The sequence below is a fragment of the Rhinatrema bivittatum genome, chromosome 10 (genome assembly GCF_901001135.1).
Source record: "Rhinatrema bivittatum chromosome 10, aRhiBiv1.1, whole genome shotgun sequence".
NCBI lineage: Eukaryota > Metazoa > Chordata > Amphibia > Gymnophiona > Rhinatrematidae > Rhinatrema > Rhinatrema bivittatum.
The window spans coordinates 31,296,531-31,317,788 of NC_042624.1; the positions used below are offsets into that span (position 1 = coordinate 31,296,531).

Genomic DNA, 21,258 nt, shown 5'->3' on the forward strand with positions numbered 1-21,258 from the left:
CTCCGGAGGGGGTGGCTTTGCCGCCCGTAGCGTCTTCAAGCATTGTTTGGGGTTCTTACTTTTTGGCGCGCTTTTCCCGGGCTGCCCTGTTTACGGCTTCATGCCGCGCTCATCGGTTTGTACAGCCTATGGGGGGGCGGGGGCGCGACTCTCCCGAGAGGGTCTCTGCTCCCGATGTCTCCCCGGGGGCGAGGGACCCTCTCAGCGGTTGAGCGCTGCCCACAGTCCGCCTTCTGCTTCGCGATCGCGGAGAGCCGCGGTCCCTCGGCGGTCAGCCCTGCCTCCTGCCGATGAAGGGGTGGCAGCCATTTTGTCCACGCTGCCCTCGGACAAGTCAGCGTCTGAGGTGGGAGATTTTCCTCCTCATTCACCGCCGGCCCTAAGCTCGCAGCGGGACACAGGTTCCGGGTCTTCTCCTCCCCTCCCTCCCCCTCCCACTCTTCCTGCGGGGGATGCTCTCAAACGGCCAGCTCCGTTCTCTTCACAATTTGTGCTCTTGATGCACAAAGCATTTTTGGAGGCACAAGCGGGATGGGAGGACTCAGGACCCCCTCCACCTAAGATCCCTAAGGTGAATCCGGATCATGGCAAGACAGGGGCTCACTGTCCTCTGCCACAAAGAGAGTTGGATCCTCCGGAGCCCCTAGCTCCTCCACCAGACCCCCTTGCTCGCTGTCGGGGGAGGGGATCTGGACGGACAGGTGTCTGTGGAGGGAGATGATCCTCAGGTCCTGCGTTTATTTGGCAAAGATGAGCTAGATTATCTCATCACTCATGTGTTGCAAGAATTGGGAATCCCGGCACCTTCCCAGGAAGCGGATTCATCCCCAGAGGATGAGGCCTTGGCGGGGCTCCGGGGGCCCCCGAAAACTTTTCCATTTCACCCAAAATTGTTTCAAATTGTTTCTAAGGAATGGGAGCTTCCGGAAGCTTCCTTGCGAGTCGGCAGGGCTATGTATAAATTGTACCCCTGCCGGCTGAGTCCTTAGACCTCCTCAAGATCCCCAAAGTAGATTCAGCGGTCACGGCGGTGATAAAACATACCAGTATCCCCGTGATGGGGGGCACAGCCCTTGAGGATCTCCAGGATCAGAAATTGGAGATCGTATTAAAGCGCATTTTTAAGTGTCAGCACTAGGCATCCGGTCGGCCGCTTGCAGCTGTCTCATGCAGAGGGCCACGCTCCGCTGGGTCCAACAATTACTTACGGCTCAGGACCTTCCGCCGGGGGAAGCGGAACAGGCCAACCGTATGGAGGCTGCGGTCGCCTATTTATTTTATTTATTTAAAAACTTTTTTATACCGGAGATCATGTACAAATACATATCGCTTCGGTTTACAGAGAACCAACAATTGGAAATTACAGCAAACAATATGAACAAAATTGAAAAGAATAGAACCAGAAATGGCATTGAACATGGATTACATGTGGGGATTACGGGGAATTGCAAAAGGCAAACATGAGAATAAAAAACATGGATTATATGATAAGGAGGAGTAATTATATGATAAGGATTATATGATAAGGAGGAGTAAGGAGAACTACGAGCAGTTAAACGGCGGATGCCTTATAGGATCTCCTGCGGACTTCGGCTCGCACTATGTCCTCGGCTGTGTCCGCCAGGAGGTTACTCTGGCTTCGTCACTGGGCGGCGGATGCTTCTTCTAAAGTGTGTCTGGGTTCCTTTCCCTTCAGAGGGAAATTGTTGTTTGGCGATGAGCTTGAGCAGCTCATTAAGGACTTAGGGGATAATAAGGTTTATAAGTTACCGGAGGACAAGCCCAAGCAATCTCGCCCCTTTGGGAATTCAAGGGGTCTGTTTCGGGGCCAACGTCGTTTCCGGATGGGGAGAGGGGGCTCCTTCTCCCAGAGGCAACAGACTTCTCTGTCCCAGTCTTGGTTGCATTCCTTTCGTGGCAGACGGCCTCAAAGATCGGGAGCATCTCATACCTTCACCCCCAGTAAGACAGCGCAATGAAGTCGCGCAGGCCCATTCCTCCGTTCCGTGAATCGGGGGTCGGCTGTCCCTATTTTGGGAGGAATGGGTCAAAATAACCTCAGACCAGTGGGTTCTAGATGATGTAAAGCACGGTTACGTTTTGGATTTTGCACGACCGCTTCGAGATCTGTTCCTTGTATTGCCTTGCGGACCTCCGGCAAAACAACAAGTGATTGCTCAGACGTTGGATCGTCTTCAGGCGCTGGGGGCGGTGATCCCGGTCCCATCTGCCGAGCGACGAACCGGCTGGTACTCCATTTACTTCGTGGTCCCGAAGAAGGAAGGGACGTTCCGGCCCATCCTGGATTTGAAGCAGGTCAACAGGGCTATGCACGTTCCGCGTTTTCGCATTGAGATGCTATGGTCTGTTATCGCGGCCATCCACAAGGGAGAATTTTTGGCTTCTTTGGACCTGACCGAAGCGTATCTCCATATTGGAATTCAGGAGCATCATCAGCGGTTCCTCAGGTTCATGGTGCCCGGGGACCATTATCAGTTTTGCGCACTTCCGTTCGGGTTGGCAACAGCCCCCAGAATTTTCACCAAGGTTTTGGTGGTGGTAGCAGCTTCTCTTTATCGTCAAGGGATATTGGTACATCCTTATCTGGATGATTGGCTCATTCGGGCCAAGTCAGAAGCTCTGTGCAAGCGAGCGGTTCGGTCAGTGGTGGACCAACTACAGAAATTAGGTTGGGTAATCAACTTTGCCAAGAGCCATCTAGACCCAACCCAGCAACTGGAATTCCTGGGAGCCCGATTCGATACTTCACTGGGCAAGGTGTTTCTTCCCCACCAACAGATGGTCAATCTAATGGATCAGGTACGGAACCTGTTGGAGCTACCGTTGCCTACATCTTGGGATTATTTGCAGGTAATTGGGCATATGGCGTCCACCCTGGAAATGGTTCCTTGGGTGTTTGCTCATATGCGGCCTCTGCAGAGGGCGCTACTGTCCCGCTGGGATCCCAGATCCGAGGACTACGACATGCCTTTGCCCTTGTTGGAACCGGCCCGGGCCAGCCTCACATGGTGGCTGATTCTGGACCATCTTCTTCAGGGGGTGGAATTAGAGCCCCTACACTGGATTGTGGTGACAAAGGATGCCAGTCTATCAGGATGGGGAGCGGTATGTCAGTCCCGGGCAGTACAGGGCCGTTGGTCCCCTCGGCAAGCCGCTTGGTCCATCAATCGCTTGGAGACCAGGGCGGTTCGTCTGGCCTTGCGTCAACTCCTCCCATTAGTGCACCGTCAGGCGGTGTGAGTTCTATCAGACAACGCGACCACCGTGGCATAGATAAACAGGCAGGGCGGCACAAGGAGTCGCCCGGTGGCGGCTGAGGCGGCCTTGTTGATGGCATGGGCGGAACGACATCTGGGCTGCATCATGGCATCCCATATCGCAGGAGTGGACAACGTCCAGGCAGATTTTCTCAGTCGACAACATCTGGACCCCGGAGAGTGGGAACTGTCGGCAGAGGCGTTGCACCTCATAACCCGACATTGGGGGATTCCACGCTTGGACTTGATGGCGACGCGGTTGAACACCAAGGCGGCTCGTTTCTTCAGCCGAAGGCGGGAACACGGTTCAGAGGGGGTGGATGCGCTCATGCTCCCGTGTCCTCCGCACATCCTCCTTTATGTATTTCACCCATGGCCTCTGGTGGGAAAAGTGTTAAGGCGCATAGAATACCACCGGGGTCTGGTGATTCTGGTGGCCCCGGAGTGGCCAAGACGACCGTGGTTCACGGATCTGATCAACCTAGCAGTGGACGAACCCCTGCGCCTCGGTCACATTCCGAATCTCCTACGTCAGGGTCCGGTATTTTTCGATCTGGCAGATCACTTTTGTCTAGCGGCTTGGCTTATGAGCGGAGACAACTGAGAAAGAAAGGGTACCCTGAAGCGGTGATTCCTACTCTCCTTCGGGCTCGCAGATCTTCGACTTTGCTTACCTATGCTAGGGTTTGGAAGGTATTTGAATCCTGGTGTAGTGGCATACAACTGTCCCCGGGTACGGCTTCATTGAGTCATATTCTTATGTTTTTGCAAGAAGGTTTGAAGAAGGGTTTGGCATACAGCTCTCTTCGGGTTCAGGTAGCAGCCCTGGGCTGTCTGAGAGGCAAGGTTGATGGTTCTTCGCTTGCATGTCACCCTGATGTCGTGCGTTTTCTACACGGAGTTAGGAATTTGCGTCCCCCTGTGAGGGCTCCGTGCCCATCCTGGAGTTTGAATTTGGTTTTCCGTGGTCTCTGCGCTTCCCCATTTGAGCCTCTTAGGAGAGCCACCTTGAAGGATTTGACTCTCAAGACAGTATTCCTGGTGGCCATTTCGTCCGCACGCCGTGTTTTGGAACTTCAGGCGCTTTCGTGCAGGGAGCCGTTCTTGTGTATTTCTGAGTCCGGAGTATCTTTACGCACAGTACCTTCCTTCTTGCCTAAGATGGTATCGGCCTTCCATGTTAATCAGATGGTGGAATTGCCCTCCTTTACGGAGGAGGAGATCCGGTCTTCTCAAGGTCGGGATTTGAAGCGTTTGGATGTCCGTCGAGTACTCCTGTGGTACCTGGAGGTGACTAATGAGTTTCGAAGGTCGGATCACTTGTTTGTGTTGTGGTATGGGCCCAAGAAGGGTCTTCAGGCATCCAAGACGACTATCGCCCGCTGGTTGAAAGGCACGATCGCGTCCACTTACATTGGCTGCGGAAAGGCTGTTCCTGAGGGGCTCAAGGCTCACTCTCTGCGTTCTCAGGCGGCTTCGTGGGCTGAAGGCCAGTTTGTGTCGTGCCAGGAGATTTGCAGGGCGGCCACTTGGAAGTCATTGCATACATTTGCCAGGCATTATCGCTTGGATGTTCATGGTCCGCCGACAGAGTCATTTGGGAGCAGCGTACTTCGCGCGGGACTCTCTGGGTCCCACCCCATTTAAGGCTGATCCTGGTACGTACAGGGAAAGGAAAATTAGTTTCTTACCTGATAATTTTCGTTCCTGTAGTGCCAAGGATCAGTCCAGACGCCCGCCCAGGTAGGTTACGGGAGAGTCCGCTCGTGTCTGCTACTACTTTTGCTGTTTTTTTCTTATATTGCAGTTACTCTGATTGAAGAGCGTCGTTATACGTGATCATTCGTTGTAACAGGCAAGTGTTACGGGGTTTCTGGAACTTGAGCGATAGGTTTGATTGTTTATTTAGGGCAGTAGGCCTACTTGATCTAGTCTTGGTTGGGTTCTAAACTGTTTATTATTCTGTGGAAGTTTATGATTATATATATTTTGCTTCTGCTTTGATATCCTTTATACTGAGGGATCGCAGGCAGCGGTGTGCTGGGTCCCACCGCTAGGGGGTGCTTTTCAGCTTTTTCTCTGACTCCATCTGCTGGAGGGGAGGCATAACCCAGCAGTCTGGACTGATCCTTGGTACTACAGGAATGAAAATTATCAGGTAAGAAACTAATTTTCCTTTTGCAATCAGTAAGAGGCACTACTTTTAAATGTGTTGGTTAAGAAAAGAATATAATAATCTTAACTTTCATTATTAATTTGTGCTTCTGCCGTCTCCCACTAGTGGCTTTGTGAATTGTTTTTATGAATAAATAAAAGGTTTTTACACCCCTTTTTGTGCCTCCATCCTTCCTTCAGCAGGGCCCAGTACTAACTGGGTGATTTTTCTGAAGGAATTCCATTATAACAGCTTCACAGAGGGACTGATACATACGAGCTTAGAAATTAATTTTTTTCATGTCAACATTGGGTAACATTTATAGTGTACCAGTAATTCTAAATTCCTGCTACACCAGTCCAAAAGCGTGTGTTTATGCCGTCCTACCAACAAATGGAGATGAAGAACCACAACTTACCAGTGACATCATTACTGCTATAAAGGGTTGAAGAGCACAGGCACTTGCCTGTATTTTCTGTCTCCAGCAAATGGTGGCACATTCTGGACTGGTACAGTAGGATTCTTGGCTCCCAAGACTTCAAATTTATTTTTTAGTAGAGCATTCCCAGCTTTGCTCCAAGGTAACAGCCTGATGGCTGCTTCCACTGATAGAACTGGATCTTTGGCTCCTAGGTTAACCATTTGGTAATTATTCCCCTAGTTGAGCAGGCCCACCAGTTCTGACTCCAGGGACCTTCCCTAGTGGGTTCCTAGTTATGCAGGATCTGGTAAGTAGCTCCCTGTGTTCCTTCAAATCCTGATTGAATCAAGAAGTTCAGGTAGGATCTAGAGAAGAACCCTCAGGCTGTGTCTCCCTCTCTCCAGAGACTGGATATCTTTCCAAGACTCTGTTTATCAACCTCCACTCCCTTTTGCCTCTGGCTTATTTTGTCTTCTCTCTCCAGATCCCTGGCTGGGAAAGTCCATGGGGACAGGAAGTGGGGTTAAAGCTGCTATACTGAAAAGAGGAGAGAAAAGGCTTACCAGCTGCCAAGGCTGAGAGAACCCAATGTTACCAGCTGCAGTGTAAGGGGATTTTTTTTCTGGCAGTCCTCTGGACAGACTCCGTATTGAGCTCAACAGGCAGTGGAATCCATTAAGCCCTCAGGGAAGGTTGAGTGCTGTTTGAATCCGCTGCCTTGGGTCTTCTTGGCAGAGCAGGAGTGTCACTGCAGGAGGTCCAGGAGCTGGTGTTTGTATAGCGCAACCGTCTCAGTCTTCCACTTTGCGACAGAGGTACTGAGGTTGCTTAGGGGGGGAACTGGTGGTATGACCCTCTGGCTGGCCACCATTTTGAATTTTCCTGCATGGCCTGACTCCAGAAGTAGCAACCCCAGATCTTTCTCAGGCTGACCTCCTGGACCTTCTGTTGTTGAAGCCTGAAGCAGAGAGGGTCCATGAGCCTTTTCTGAGTCTTATTTCCTCCAAGGCTTTTTGTCCCCAGTTTCATTTTAGTTGTCATTTTGAAGCCTGGTGTGAGACATATTGGGCTTCACCCTAGTGAGGTGGTAATATCCCTTGAGAGAGGCAAAGTTGCTGGCAAAGGGTTGTGGTAGAGTCCAGGAGCCAGGAGCTGATGATGAATATCCAGTGGTAGATGGGGAATCAGGAACAGGAGTCACTGAGATGACTTGGCAGGAACAAGATTTATTTATTTATTTTATTTATTTAAAAACTTTTATATACCGGTATTAGTATGCATACATCATACCGGTTTACAATGTAACTTGAAAGGCAGAAATTACAATGAACAGGGAGGGCGAACAAGGAGGAGTATACAAAGAGCAGGAGGAGGAGGAATTAAAGCAATAAATAAAACTGCAACGGACTATTTACAGGAATATACAAGGCGTAGGCAAGATACTTGCGGAAGTCAGTGAAGGCAAGATACTTGCAGAAGTCAGTGTATTTAATCAGGGTAGGCTTGTCGGAAGAGCCATGTTTTAAGTTTTTTTCTGAACTTGGCGTAACATGGCTCTAGCCTGAGAGTGGTAGGGAGGGCGTTCCATTGTTTAGGGCCTGCAATGGATAGTGCACGGTCCCTAGTAGAGGAGAGGTGGGCTTTTTTCAAAGGGGGAATGGAGAGGGTGCCTTTGTTGACAGTGCGAGTGGGTCGTTCAGTGCGTATAGGACAAAAGGGTTCATCCAACCAATTGGAATTGTGCGAGTGGATGGACTTGTGCACTATGGTTAGAATTTTGAAGAGAATTCGGGATGCGATGGGGAGCCAGTGGAGTTCTTTGAGTATAGGGGTAATGTGATCAGCTTTCCTTGAGTTGGTGATGACCCTGGCGATGGCATTCTGGAGCATTTGTAAGGGCTTGGTGGTGGAGGAGGGTAGGCCGAGGAAGAGGGCATTACAGTAGTCCAGCTTTGAGGAAAGGGTGGCTTGGACGACGGTGCGGAAGTCAGGATAGTGGAGGAGGGGTCTGAGTTTCTTCAGGATGTGAAGCTTGAAGAAACCTTCTTTGAGGATGGAGTTGATCTGTTTTTTGAGATTGAGTTGTTGATCTATGATAACCCCAAGGTCTCTTACTGTGGGTTGGGGTGTTATGACGTTGAAAGCTGGATCGTTGGAGATCGGTGGTTTGGGAGGGAGGTGAGGAGAGATAAGGAGCAGCTCTGTTTTGGAGGAGTTTAGAGCGAGGTGGATGTTGGTGAGGAAGTCATTTATGTTGGCAAGACATGTGTTCCAGAAGGCAAGGGCATCTGAGAGAGAGTTGTGAATGGGAATGACGATTTGAACGTCATCTGCATAGAGGTAGAATTTGAGGCCGAGGTCTGTGAGGAGCTGACATAGAGGTGTGAGATAAATGTTGAAAAGGGTGGAGGAGAGGGAGGAGCCTTGTGGGACACCTTGAGACAAGGGGTAGAGTGTGGAGTTGGCGTTTCCTATCTTGACGGAGAACTTTCTGTTAGATAAATAGGATTTAAACCATAGTAGGGCTAGGCCTGAGATGCCTATTTCGGATAGCCGGTTGATGAGGAGGTTGTGGTTGATGGTATCAAAGGCAGCTGAGATGTCGAGTAGGGCGAGGAGGTAACAGTTGCCTCGGTCCATGCCTATGAGTAAGTGGTCCGTGAGGGAGAGCAGGAGGGTTTCTGTACTGAGGTATTTACGGAAGCCGTATTGGGCTGGATGCAGAATGTTGTTGCTTTCTAGATATTCTGTAAGTTGGATGTTTACAATCTTTTCCATAATTTTGGATAGGAAGGGCAGGTTAGAGATAGGGCGGAAGTTAGCGGGGTCTTTAGGGTCTAGTGTTGGTTTTTTTAGGAGGGGCTTGACAATAGCTTGTTTGAGAGCATATGGGACAGAGCCTGAAGAGAGGGAGGAGTTTATGATGTCTGCGATGGGTTTGGATATAGTATTCGGGATGGAGAGGAGGGATTTTGTGGGAATGGTGTCTGAAGGGTGGGAAGCTGGTTTGAGTTTTCTGAGAATAGATTCCACTTCTTTGGCGGAAGTCAGGTCAAGGGTTTGGAGGGTGGGTGAAGTAGGGGAAGGTTGGAGGGAGGGGGAAGGGGAGGTAGATGGAGAGGGGTGTTGAAATCTGCGGAGGATGTTGGTGATTTTTGTGAGGAAATACTGGGCGATTTCTTCGCTCTTAGTGGAGGCATCATTCTCAGGGATAGTGGGCTGAGAGGATTTGGTGAGGTTGGCAACATAATTGAAAAGGGCTTTCGGGTTGTACATGTATTGGTGGATCTTAGCTGAAAAGTAGTCTCTTTTTGTTTTGAGGGTGGTTATTCTATATTGGTGAAGGGTAGTTTTGAAACTTGAGGCGAGTTGAGGTGAGGGGGCTTTATGCCAGCTTCTCTCTCGCTGCCTGAGGGTATTTTTTAGGGATCTTAGTTCAGTCGTGTACCAGGGTTGATGATTTTTTGTGGGTTGGGTAATGTTACGTCTGGAGATGGGGCATAGTTTGTCAGCAATTTCAAGAGTCATGCTGAGCCAGGATTTGATGGCAGTCTCTGGACTGGAGCAGTCAAGGCTGGTGGAGGTGTTGGAAATGGCAAGAGCCAGTTCATCTCCGGAGCAGGGTTTCCTGAAGGTGAAGGTGGTGTTGTTTGAGGGAGTGGGTGTAGTGGGGAAGTTAAGGGGGAGGAGGGCTTTTATGAGGAAGTGGTCGGACCAAGGTACAGGGGAGCAGGTGGGGGGGTGGGATGGTAGGAAGCAGTGGTTGATGAATATGAGGTCAAGGGAGTGACCAGCTTGGTGGGTGGGGGAGGTAACAATTTGTCTAAGGCCTAGAGCTTGGAGTGCAGTAAGGAATGCCTCACAAGAAGGGGTGAGGGGGGTGGCATCGACATGGAGGTTGAAGTCTCCTAGTATGATGGAAGGGATTTCAATGTTTATGTTGGCAGATAAGAATTCAATTAGGGGGGAGGGGTCCCGTTCGATGGATCCAGGGGGGGCATAAATGAGACAAATTTGCAGTGAGGGGGCTTTGAAGAGGCCAATTTCTAGCTTGGAGGGTGATGTGGTGTGGGAGAGTTTGAGATTAAGGTGTTTCTTGAAGGCTAGGAGGATGCCACCTCCTCTTTTCTTGGGTCTTGGAATGGATAGGAATTCGTAGGATTGTGTAGGTAGCTGGTTCAGGAGGACAATGTCTGTTTCTTTGAGCCAGGTTTCCGTGATCGCACAGATGTCTGGCTTGGTGTCAGTGAGGAGGTCATTTAAGATGGGGGTTTTTTTGGAGTGATTGGGCGTTGAACAGAATGATGGAGAGGGTAGTGAGTCCAAGGAATTGGTTGAGGGGGGTAGTGAGGAGGGATTTGTAGGGGGGGGGGGGGGACGGGAATGGGGGCGTCTGTTGTGGGGGAGGTGGATGCAGTTGATGTGTTGTGTGGTCATGTTGGGTGAGTAGGCAAAAGGAGGAGGGAGGAAGAGGGGGTAGGTAAAAATGAAACTGGGAGGATATAGGGTAGTACAAAGGCGGGGATTAAGGTATCAAGGAGTTAAAAACTGAGGGAAGGGCACAAAGCTGATTAGGTAGAGTAAGAGGTGTAAGTAGTGTACCATACAGGTCAGACAATGCAGGTTATACAGCTTAGATAACATGTAGATAACATGCACATACAACAGAATAGAGCAATTTAAGGTGTTAGGGGGGTAGTCCAGTGGCTGCGAGGCAGGCTCATGAACACCTGTGAGAGGGGAGATAGGCACTTTGGGGAGGTGCCCACTCACTCCGAGGTCCTGGAGCCTGGAGCAGGGTGGTCCTGGAGCAGGATGGGTCTTGGCTGAGAGGCTGGCAAGTGAGCTGCGATATCTCAGGGTCCAAAGGGACTGCTGGGTGAGAAGGAGGTCCGTGTAGTACTTTAGGGTCTTCCAGGGTCCTTCAGGGCAGTCCGAAGGGGCTGCACGAAGGGGCGCTCAAAGGGGCAGGCCCCTTTGTCGCGCTCCTTCGGCGCGTGACGCTAGGCGCGTGACGCCTGGCCTGGTTAGATTTTTATAGATGACTCTTTTCTGTGATGCTCAACAGTGATGTCATTAATATGAGTCTTAGCTTCCAGCACAGAGATTTAAAGGTGGAGTCGTTAGAAGCAGGGCAGTCTTCCAGCTGGGGGAGGGGTCAACAGCCACGAGGTGGAGGAGGAGGAGAGGGTCCGATGGAGGGCTGGGTGCAGGAAAAGGCTCGATCCAAGCCCTGGATCCTGGCTTGCAGAGTAAAGAAAAGCAAGTACCTGTACGGAGATTTAAAAGCACATTCGTTAGAAGCAGGGCAGTCTTCCAGCTGGGGGAGGGGTCAACAGCCACGAGGTGGAGGAGGAGGAGAGGGTCCGATGGAGGGCTGGGTGCAGGAAAAGGCTCGATCCAAGCCCTGGATCCTGGCTTGCAGAGTAAAGAAAAGCAAGTACCTGTACGGAGATTTAAAAGCACATTCGTTAGAAGCAGGGCAGTCTTCCAGCTGGGGGAGGGGTCAACAGCCACGAGGAGGAGGAGAGGGTCCGATGGAGGGCTGGGTGCAGGAAAAGGCTCGATCCAAGCCCTGGATCCTGGCTTGCAGAGTAAAGAAAAGCAAGTACCTGTACGGAGATTTAAAAGCACATTCGTTAGAAGCAGGGCAGTCTTCCAGCTGGGGGAGGGGTCAACAGCCACGAGGTGGAGGAGGAGGAGAGGGTCCGATGGAGGGCTGGGTGCAGGAAAAGGCTCGATCCAAGCCCTGGATCCTGGCTTGCAGAGTAAAGAAAAGCAAGTACCTGTACGGAGATTTAAAAGCACATTCGTTAGAAGCAGGGCAGTCTTCCAGCTGGGGGAGGGGTCAACAGCCACGAGGTGGAGGAGGAGGAGAGGGTCCGATGGAGGGCTGGGTGCAGGAAAAGGCTCGATCCAAGCCCTGGATCCTGGCTTGCAGAGTAAAGAAAAGCAAGTACCTGTACGGAGATTTAAAAGCACATTCGTTAGAAGCAGGGCAGTCTTCCAGCTGGGATTAAAGGCTGGACAAAGTTTCCATAGGGCAGAAGCCAAGGAGTTTATTGGACCAGCAAAGGTTTGCTTCCTGGTGTTGCTTATATACTGATTTAAGGTTGCTGACCCAAAGGGGAACATGCAGAGGGATTTATTTATTTATTTGCTTTTATATACAGACATTCGATCGAGATATCACATCGGTTTACATATAACTGAACGAATGAGGCAAGATCTGCTTATTTTACATTGTAACGTGGTAACTTGTGTAAGAGCTAACGAGATGCACTTATATTGTAACATTTATAATATAATTATATTATAACATTTTACATTGTAACGAGGTAACTTGTAGAAGAGATAGAGAGAGACATTTCTATTATAACATTACAACATTGCTTGGGAAGATAATTTTTAGATGAGGATTTAGATAGAGTCTTTGGGAGGTTAACTGGGGGTGGGGTGTTAGGGATGTTTATGATAAGTGGCTGGTGGGGAGGGGTGAATAAAAAATGATATGATAAGTGGCTAGGGGGATGTGGAGGAGGGATGAAGAGGGTGGGGGGGGGGGGCGAATAAAAAATGGGGGGCTGTAGGGGGTTTCACCGGGGGGGGGGGGGGGTGTGACAGCGGTTAGGGGGGTTTCATTTTAGAGTCTGCATTGAACACGGGATGTCTAGCTCTCTCTAGTATAAAGGATAAGTATTTTATGACTCCCTGGAGAGCCAGCAGCCTCCATAACTCTGCTGCAGGTTTCCAGCCTGCAGCTACCAGGGCCATGAGTTCAAACTTGGCCAGGGTCTTTGCTCAGCCTTCATCCAAGAAGCTCTGGGGGCCTTGGGCCTATCAATGTGTCCTGTTCCCTGGGCTTGGTAAGCCTGTAGAAGGGAGAGTTTACCTCTTATGGGGAGGATTCTTCTGTTAGAACTAGCTTCTCTTATTTTCCAGTTGGTTTCTTCCCTCCTCATAGCAGACTCAAAAGTTGAGACAGTTCTGGAAGGGAGACATTATTCTTGAAGAGATCAGGAAACTGTCTAAGACCTTCCTCTCCACAAAGTGCTTAAATGCATGTCCTTTTTGGCATGGGAGACCCCTGATTGAGGTTTCAAAGGAGGTAAGACCAGGAATAAACTATCTTTTTTCTGGCAGAGGATAGAGAAAGTTTGTTTCAGATCCTTTGTGTTAATGCCCTCATAGCAGCCATGCCCCATAAGACTAAGTGGTTGGTGGTTGGTGGCACAGCTGTAGAAGATCTCAATATAAAATGATTCTTTCCTAAAGCAGTCCATCTCTACTGCAGCTTTGTCTATTCAGTCCTCAATTTGTGGAATTCTTGGGGCTTATGGCTTATTGCACTGGGTGCAACAACTCCTGGAAAGCGTGGAGGCAGACCATTTAGAAATCGGGTATGTCTTTGGCAGATGCAGTGTGTGACCTGATAAGAATTTCTTCTTTCTTGGCTTCAGTTATCGCAACACAGAGACTCTTGTGGCTGCGTACCTGATCATCTAATATAGTGTCAACGGCCCATCTCAGCAAGCTTCCCTTTAAGGTAATTGTTTGGAGAAGATCAGGAAAAGTTGGTTTGAATCTGAGAGAATCTAAGCTCCAGAAACTTCAGATGAAAGAATCCATTTAGCATCCCAGGACAATAAAAGTCACTGTTGCTTCCAGAATGCTGGGATACACAAACTAGGGAAGCAGTCAGGTGTCAAAGAAGGAGTCCATCCTTTCATGGCACTAGGAAGTCCAGTTACCAGTTCAACCTAGTGATAGTCAATGGGTTTTCTCTGAGGTGGTCCCTATAGAAGATTGTCTTCAGTGGTTTTACCAGGAGTGGACCCACATTACTTTGGACCAGTGATTCTGGCCATTGTGCTAAACTGTATTCACTGGAGCTTGCCTTTGCCATCTTTGATGCCCTTATGGTGTCGTCCTGTGTGTCAAACTCCAAAAAAGGTAGCGTTTAAGGGGATTTTGTTGAGGCTCCAGTGTCTGGAAGCAGTGGTTCCGATAGAAAGTGGTTCCCCTGTTCCTTGTATCGCCCCAGAGCGAATTTGCAGTTTCATTGTAAACCGGTGTAATATGTATTTTATACAGGAACGTCGGTATAAAAAAAAGTTATAAATAAATAAATAGAAAGCCAGGGTATAGATTGGTACTCAATCTAGTTTGTGATTCTGAAGGATTGTTCCTTTTCAGTTCATTCTTGATATCAAAGGTTTCCCTGCTTCCATTGCAAAGCACTTTGTTATTCTAGTGGTGAGGCAAGACGAGTTCCTCTCATCTATGGATCTTTCAGAAACTTTCTTCCACATTCCTTTCAGGGAAGATCATCTGAGATTTATTTGGTCTTGCACCATAAGAGAACATTTACATTTTAGAACCATCCTTTTTTCATTTGCCACAACACCAAGGTCCCTTTCCAAGGCGATGGTGTTGATCGTGGTGGTCTTGTGCAGAAAAGGTATTATGATTCATCTGTATGTAGGTGATTAGATGATAAGAGCCGGGCTGATACAGGAGATCCAGATGACTTCAGACAGGGTTGTGCAAGTCCTAGGAAACTTTGGCTGGGTAGAAAATTCTACAATCTCATTCTTGGTATCTAGGGGGCATGCTTTGATCCCAGGATGGTCTGAGTCTTCATGTCTCAAGAAAGAGTAGCAAAGTTGTTAGCTCAAGTTCAGGCTTTTTTCTCTCTCTGAGTGTGCCCAGGGTTTAGAATTTTCTCCAGCTTCTCCACTTTATTGTGGCCACCTTAGAGTTGGTCCCTTGGGCCATGGCTCATGTGGCCTCTTTAGTTGTCCTTGTTGGATCACTGATCTCCTCAGTTGCAAGACTACCAGGTTCGCCTTCCTCTTCTGCTCTCAGACTTGGTGGTCTGTTCCAATGAATCTATTGAAGGGAGTGGATCTAGAGTCTCCCAATTGGATTCTAGTGGTAATGGAGCATGTCTAATAGGCTAAGGAGCTCACCATCGCAGCCAAGTAGTACAGCAGTGCTAATTAAAAAAAAACCCCAAAAAACTAGTGGTCCATAAATAGGCTGGAATACAGGGCCATCAGGTTGGCTCTATTACACTATCTTTCCTTAGGTAAGAGAGTGGTCATTTGAATGCTGTCTGACAGGGCTCAAGTAGTGGCTTAAGTAAACAGGCAAAGGGATACTTTGATCCTGATGGAGGCCCAGGAGGTGAGCCTGCTCTCCTGGTGGACACAAAGGAACCTCCTACAGTTCTCAGCTTATATTGTGGGGTAAAAAACCTCCATGCTGACTTCCTTAGCAGGAATATGTTGGACCCTAGAGAATGGAAGATCATTCTGGAGGCCTTCCAAAGAATCATAGACCAATGGGACATTCCTCACATGGATCTGATGGTAACTCACAAGAACTCCAAAGATGACAGTCCCCTGTACATGTAATCACATTGACATAAGAGAACTCATAAATCTATACACATCGTGTTTATATAATTTTCATTCTTTATTCATAAGATAACATATTAAAACAAACCTATCTAGACAATAATTACTAACACAAGCGTACACACATAACCCCACCATTCAATCTCACACATTAAAACCACTCACCATAAATTGCACAAAACCCACGTGATACAGGTAAAATACAGTTTACACCAAAACTATGTATTGTGTATACTCCACTCCACTGTTCAATATTTCTGAAAATATGAAAGCTTTTTAAATTCCTTCAAATATTTTCACAGTATGTTCACAAAATAGTTAAAATTCTTTCCAAAATTCTCACAGTATATCCACCCAATAAATTCTACTCATTTGAATATTTCAAGACAAAGTCGGCACCATCCACTGGATCCATCCGACAAGGACACCTTGTTTCACCCGTACTCTCCGGGCTTCATCAGGGAAAATCTCGCCAACGATCTTCTACATTACTCTCTCTTCATTGTCTTGAAATAATTCAAAAAACATCATGAATAATTTTAAACCCACTGGTATATTTTCTATAACCCATAGAATCTCAAATTATACCTTTTAGAATGCTCACTCTTAACTGCCTTGAAACTTGAACTGTCTCTCTTTAAAACATGGCTTTATTTGAACCAATCCTTCAACTTGCTGGAAGAAACTACTTCATATCCAATGGTTTATTACACTATTCCCAGTTGCTCACACTGCAACCAAATAATCAAAATTAAATACAAAAAAAAAAATAAATTTGATCAAATAGGCTACATGACAAAGTTTGTTAAAAAGTATGTCTTCCTACTAGAAGGGATATGTACCTCGTTTCCCCCATTATAGTACCCTTTTTTTTTTTTTTTTTTTAGATCCCATCTAGGATAAATTTTTTTTTTTTTTTATTCCCATAGTCATCGGTCAAAACAGCCTGCTGTGTAAGGATGGTGCGTGCTTAAATAGCTATTGCCATAGGTCATGGGCACGCCGTGTCGAGGCTCGGTTTCTATGGTGACCTGCATGGCGACAGGAAGATAGGAAGAATCCGTGCCACAGGCTGGAGGCCAGCCTGGAAGCTGGTGGTGTAGGGCTGCACGGAGCTGCTGGAGCTTCCTGTTTTAGTATTTCCTTACCCACTTTAAGTTGAATTTTAATTTTCCAGAAGAGGAATGCTTAAAATTCAGTAACTTCATCTTTCCAAAAGTTGCACTATCAGCACAAAAGTTAAGGTATATGTAACTTTTTTTTTTTTTTTTTTTTTAAACTGGCAGAATCCCAACATAAAGGTTCTTAATATCTGTAACAAACACCTAGATCAGGGATCAGGAACCTTTTTGGCTGAGAGAGCCATAAACGCCACATATTTTAAAATGTAATTCCATGAGAGCCATACAATATGTTTAAAACTAAATACAAGTAAATGTGTGCATTTTATGTAAGATCACACTTTTAAAGTACAATAAGTCTCTGAAAATATTACACCAGGCCTTAAGACACCAATACATCTCCTATTAGGAAAACGGACCAAGTCAGGCTGCTATAGAGTCCTACACAGAAACTACACGCCAGCAGAAAGCCTCACCTGAATCACGTGCTGTCCCTCACCGAACATAGAATAAAGAGACCAAAACGCTTAACAAGAAGCATGCAGAAAAAACTGAATTGGAAATTGCCATAAGCAACAAGCCAGAGTCTCTGTATGCAGTGTAACAAAGGAAAAAAGAAACATCACCCATCCTTATAAAACAAACCAAGAAATATAAAATCATCAGCAGTAAAACTGTACTAACAAAAAGAACATATTTCGAAACAGCTGATGAGTGGAATATCCAATATTTAAAAACTCATATAAAACATTTCCAGATACCAACAAAATATTTCAAAATTGCAGACACAAAGACCCAGTAATGAAAAATAATAAGGATACAAAAATGTTTTTGCTCTGCATACCTGGGAACGTTTGATATCCAGGTGTCCTGAGATTGTTCTGAATTAGCAGGAGGCGGCGGGGTGGTTTGCTTGGAACTTTCTCCTCTCTCAGTCACATACCAGCACTCTCTCTCACACTGGCTCTCAATGACACACCTATACACACATGCTCTCAGTACTCACATATACACATGTTTTTTCTCTCTCACTTATATAGGCTCTTAATTACACATTTACACACATGCTGTCTATCTTTTCACGCTTACACACACACACAGGCTTTCAATCACATAAATACATGCTGTCTTTTTCTCTCACACACAGACTCTCATTCACATGCTTACAAACATGTCCTCTCTTTCTCTCATTTACACACAGGCTCTCAATCACATACTCACATGCTCCCTCACCTAAATCAGCTCTCAATCACACACAGACACACATGGTCTCTCTCTCTCTCATTTAAACACAGGCTCTCAATCACATACTCACATGCTCCATCACCTAAACCAGCTCTCAGTCACACACAGACACACATGATCTCTCTCTTACTTATACACACAGGCTCTTAATCATACATACACATGATTTCTCTCCCACACAAAGGATCTCAATCATACACACATATTCTTTCACACAAACAGGTTTTCAATCACAAACTTACACATACAGGTTCCCAATGGTAAACTTACATTCATGCTCTCTCTCTCACAGGCAGGCTCTCAATCACAGACATACTCTCTTTTACATATATAGGCTCTCAATCATTCACATACATGCAATCTCTCACTCACACACACAGGATCTCAAACACACATGCTTGCTCGCTCATTCACTCCCTCTCTCCCCCACCCCGGGAACTCGCGGCAGCAGCAGCCTCCTCCCAACGCTAACCTCCTTCATTTTCAGCCCTCGCGGAGGCGGAGTCCCATCGGCCGCGGTTGAAGCTCTTCATTTTCCTCCGAGCCGCGCTGCAGTCTTCTTTTCGTCGGACACTAGCGTGGCCTCTTCTTGCCGCGCAGGCACCCGATGCTCTCCACTTCCTCTTCTGGGCCGCGGGGGGGGGGGGCGGGAAGAAGAGAGCACGCCGGTGCCGCTAACTCCAGCTGTCCTGCCGCGTTCCGCCCGGGCTAACAGCATTTTAAGCCCGGGCGGAGGAGGACCGGAGAGCAGCTGGGTCAGCGGGGGACTGGAAAGTGAGGCGACACTTGTCTGCGAGCCAGATGCAGCCCTCAAAAGAGCCATATCTGGCTCGCGAGCCATGGGTTCCCGACCCCTGACCTAGATATTAAAAGAAAAAAGTTTGATCAAATAGGCTACATGACAAAGTTTGTTAAAAAGTATGTCTTCCTACTAGAAGGGATATGCACCTCGTTTCCCCCATTATAGTACCCTTTTTTTTTTTTCTTTTAGATCCCATCTAGGATAAAAAAAAAATTTTTATTCGCATAGTCATCAGTCAAAACAGCCTGCTAGCCAGTTCAGCGTTTGTTCAGGTAAGCAGGAGTTTTGTTAAATTGTATTTAATTTTGATTATTTGGTTGCAGTGTGAGCAACTGGGAATAGTGTAATAAACCATTGGATATGAAGTAGTTTCTTCCAGCAAGTTGAAGGATTGGTTCAAATAAAGCTGTGTTTTAAAGAGAGACGGTTCAAGTTTCAAGGCAGTTAAGAGTGAGCATTCTAAAAGGTATAATTTGAGATTCTATGGGTTATAGAAAATATACCAGTGGGTTTAAAATTATTCATGATGTTTTTTGAATTATTTCAAGACAATGAAGAGAGAGTAATGTAGAAGATCGTTGGCGAGATTTTCCCTGATGAAGGCCGGAGAGTACGGGTAAAACAAGGTGTCCTTGTCGGATGGATCCAGTGGATGGTGCCGACTTTGTCTTGAAATATTCGAATGAGTAGAATTTATTGGGTGGATATACTGTGAGAATTTTGTAAAGAATTTTAACTATTTTGTGAACATACTGTGAAAATATTTGAAGGAATTTAAAAAGCTTTCATATTTTCAGAAATATTGAACAGTGGCGTGGAGTATACACAATACATAGTTTTGGTGTAAACTGTATTTTACCTGTATCACGTGGGTTTTGTGCAATTTATGGTGAGTGGTTTTAATGTGTGAGATTGAATGGTGGGGTTATGTGTGTATGCTTGTGTTAGATAGTAATTATTGTCTAGATAGGTTTGTTTTAATATGTTATCTTATGAATAAAGAATGAAAATTATATAAACACGATGTGTATAGATTTATGAGTTCTCTTATGTCGATGTGATTACATATACAGAGAGAACTTAGTATATACTTTACCCTCAGTGAGTAATACCTTGTAGTCCCCTGTACATACCAGGATCATTCCAGACGGTGGGTTATGTTCCATGTCCAGCAGATGGAGTCAGAACACAAAATTCCCAGGGGAGGAACCATATAACCACGCCTCCCCTGTAATAGCTCTCTGTAACGTTCTGACTCCAGCAGATGTGAGCAGGGGACTTGTGGTCCCCAGCTTGTTAGCTTAGGGCTACCTCCTCAGGGGGATCAAGTTAAAAAAAAAAATATAGAAAGTTTTAAATTTACAGTTTAGGTCACTTTACTAAGGCTCCTCTTACAGCAGGGGGAGAGCTCTCTGCTGGTGCTGGCTCATCGCTCTCTAGCCTGGTGACTTGCTGACAGGCTGTTGCCTGTTTTCTTTCTTTCTTTTCTCATTTTCCTCACTCAGGGCTCAGTTGGGGTAAGTGTATATTTTGTTTCATCTTCTTTTTCAGCAGAAGACTGCAATTTTTTGGACTCCGTTCGGCTCTCTGAGGTGAAAGTCTGTAGCGCCGGCCTCTCTCTCCTGACCCAGGTTTTCCCCCCTCCCTTTTGGGGAGCGACCAACGTCTCGACATGCGGCCCCGCGAAGCACCATTCCCCGGGGCCGCCTGCTGTTGGGAGGGTAATTCCCCGTCAGTTCTTCTTCAGGTCGGTGGGGGACCGCGGCAAGTGTCCGTTGCCGGGTCGGCGTTCATTTTAGGCGCGAGCCACCTGTAGAGCCTCCCCCCCCCCTCTCTCTCTCCCTGTGGCGATGCAGTCCGCGGCGCCTTGTGAGGGCTCCGACAGGGCCGGATTATTTTCTGAAGAGGGTCTGTGCTCAGGCTGCAGAGATCCCTACTCTCCCGGTGGCAGCCAGTGTCGAGAGATTTTCAGGCAATCCGATTCCGAGAGGAACCTTCATCAGTCTCCATTGGTGGCTGAACCACGGCACCTAGCTCAGGGTGTGTTGCTGGAGGACCCGGATTGGGTGATTATCACCACGGACGCCAGCCTCACAGGCTGGGGAGCGGTCTGTCGGGACAGCTCAATCCAGGGTCGATGGACGGAGGAACAGTCGAAATGGCTCATCAACCGCTCGGAGACCAGGGCGGTCCGTCTGGCGTTACAGGGTTTCTTCCCCATAGTACGCCATCAAGCAGTCAGGGTGCTATCGGACTATGCGACTACAGTGGCGTACATCAATCGCCAGGGAGGCACGAGAAGTCGGTGGGTCTCTCTGGAAACCGACAAATTGATGGAGTGGGCAGAGCTTCACCTCCGACTAGCGGCTTCGCATATAACGGGAGTGGACAACGTACAGGCGGACTTTCTCAGCCGACAAAACTTGGATCCTGGAGAGTGGGAGCTCTCGCAGCAGGCAATGCGGATAATAGTATGGCGATGGGGGACACCGCACGTAGACCTAATGGCAACCGCCGGATATGCAAAGGCCGCCCGCTTCTTCAGCCGCAGGCGGGAGCGCGGTGCCGAGGACGTGGACGCGCTGGTCCTGCCCTGGCCGCGCCACTGTCTCCTATATGTTTTCCCACCGTGGCCCCTCGTGGGCAAGGTCATCCGCAGGATAGAGAAACACCAAGGGCCAGTGATCCTTGTGGCGCTAGAGTGGCCCCCACAACCGTGGTTCGCGGATCTGCGCAATTTGACGGTGGAGGGTCCCCTTCGTCTCAGTCAGCTGCCACGTCTTCTACGCCAGGGACCAATATTTTTCAAGGAGG

General features: G+C 47.8%; 1 protein-coding gene and 1 long non-coding RNA gene across 10 annotated transcripts in view; one reads left to right on the top strand and one right to left on the bottom strand.

The window, feature by feature from the left end:
* SLC44A3 (solute carrier family 44 member 3) overlaps positions 1 to 21,258 on the top strand; it is a 275,228-nt gene that overhangs the window by 169,310 nt on the left and 84,660 nt on the right. The window lies entirely within an intron of this gene.
* On the bottom strand, positions 16,424 to 18,626 carry LOC115099723. Its single transcript, XR_003858867.1, has 2 exons — positions 18,502 to 18,626; positions 16,424 to 16,601 (listed from the first exon to the last, which is right to left on the bottom strand). It is a non-coding gene; the product is annotated as an uncharacterized LOC115099723 (long non-coding RNA).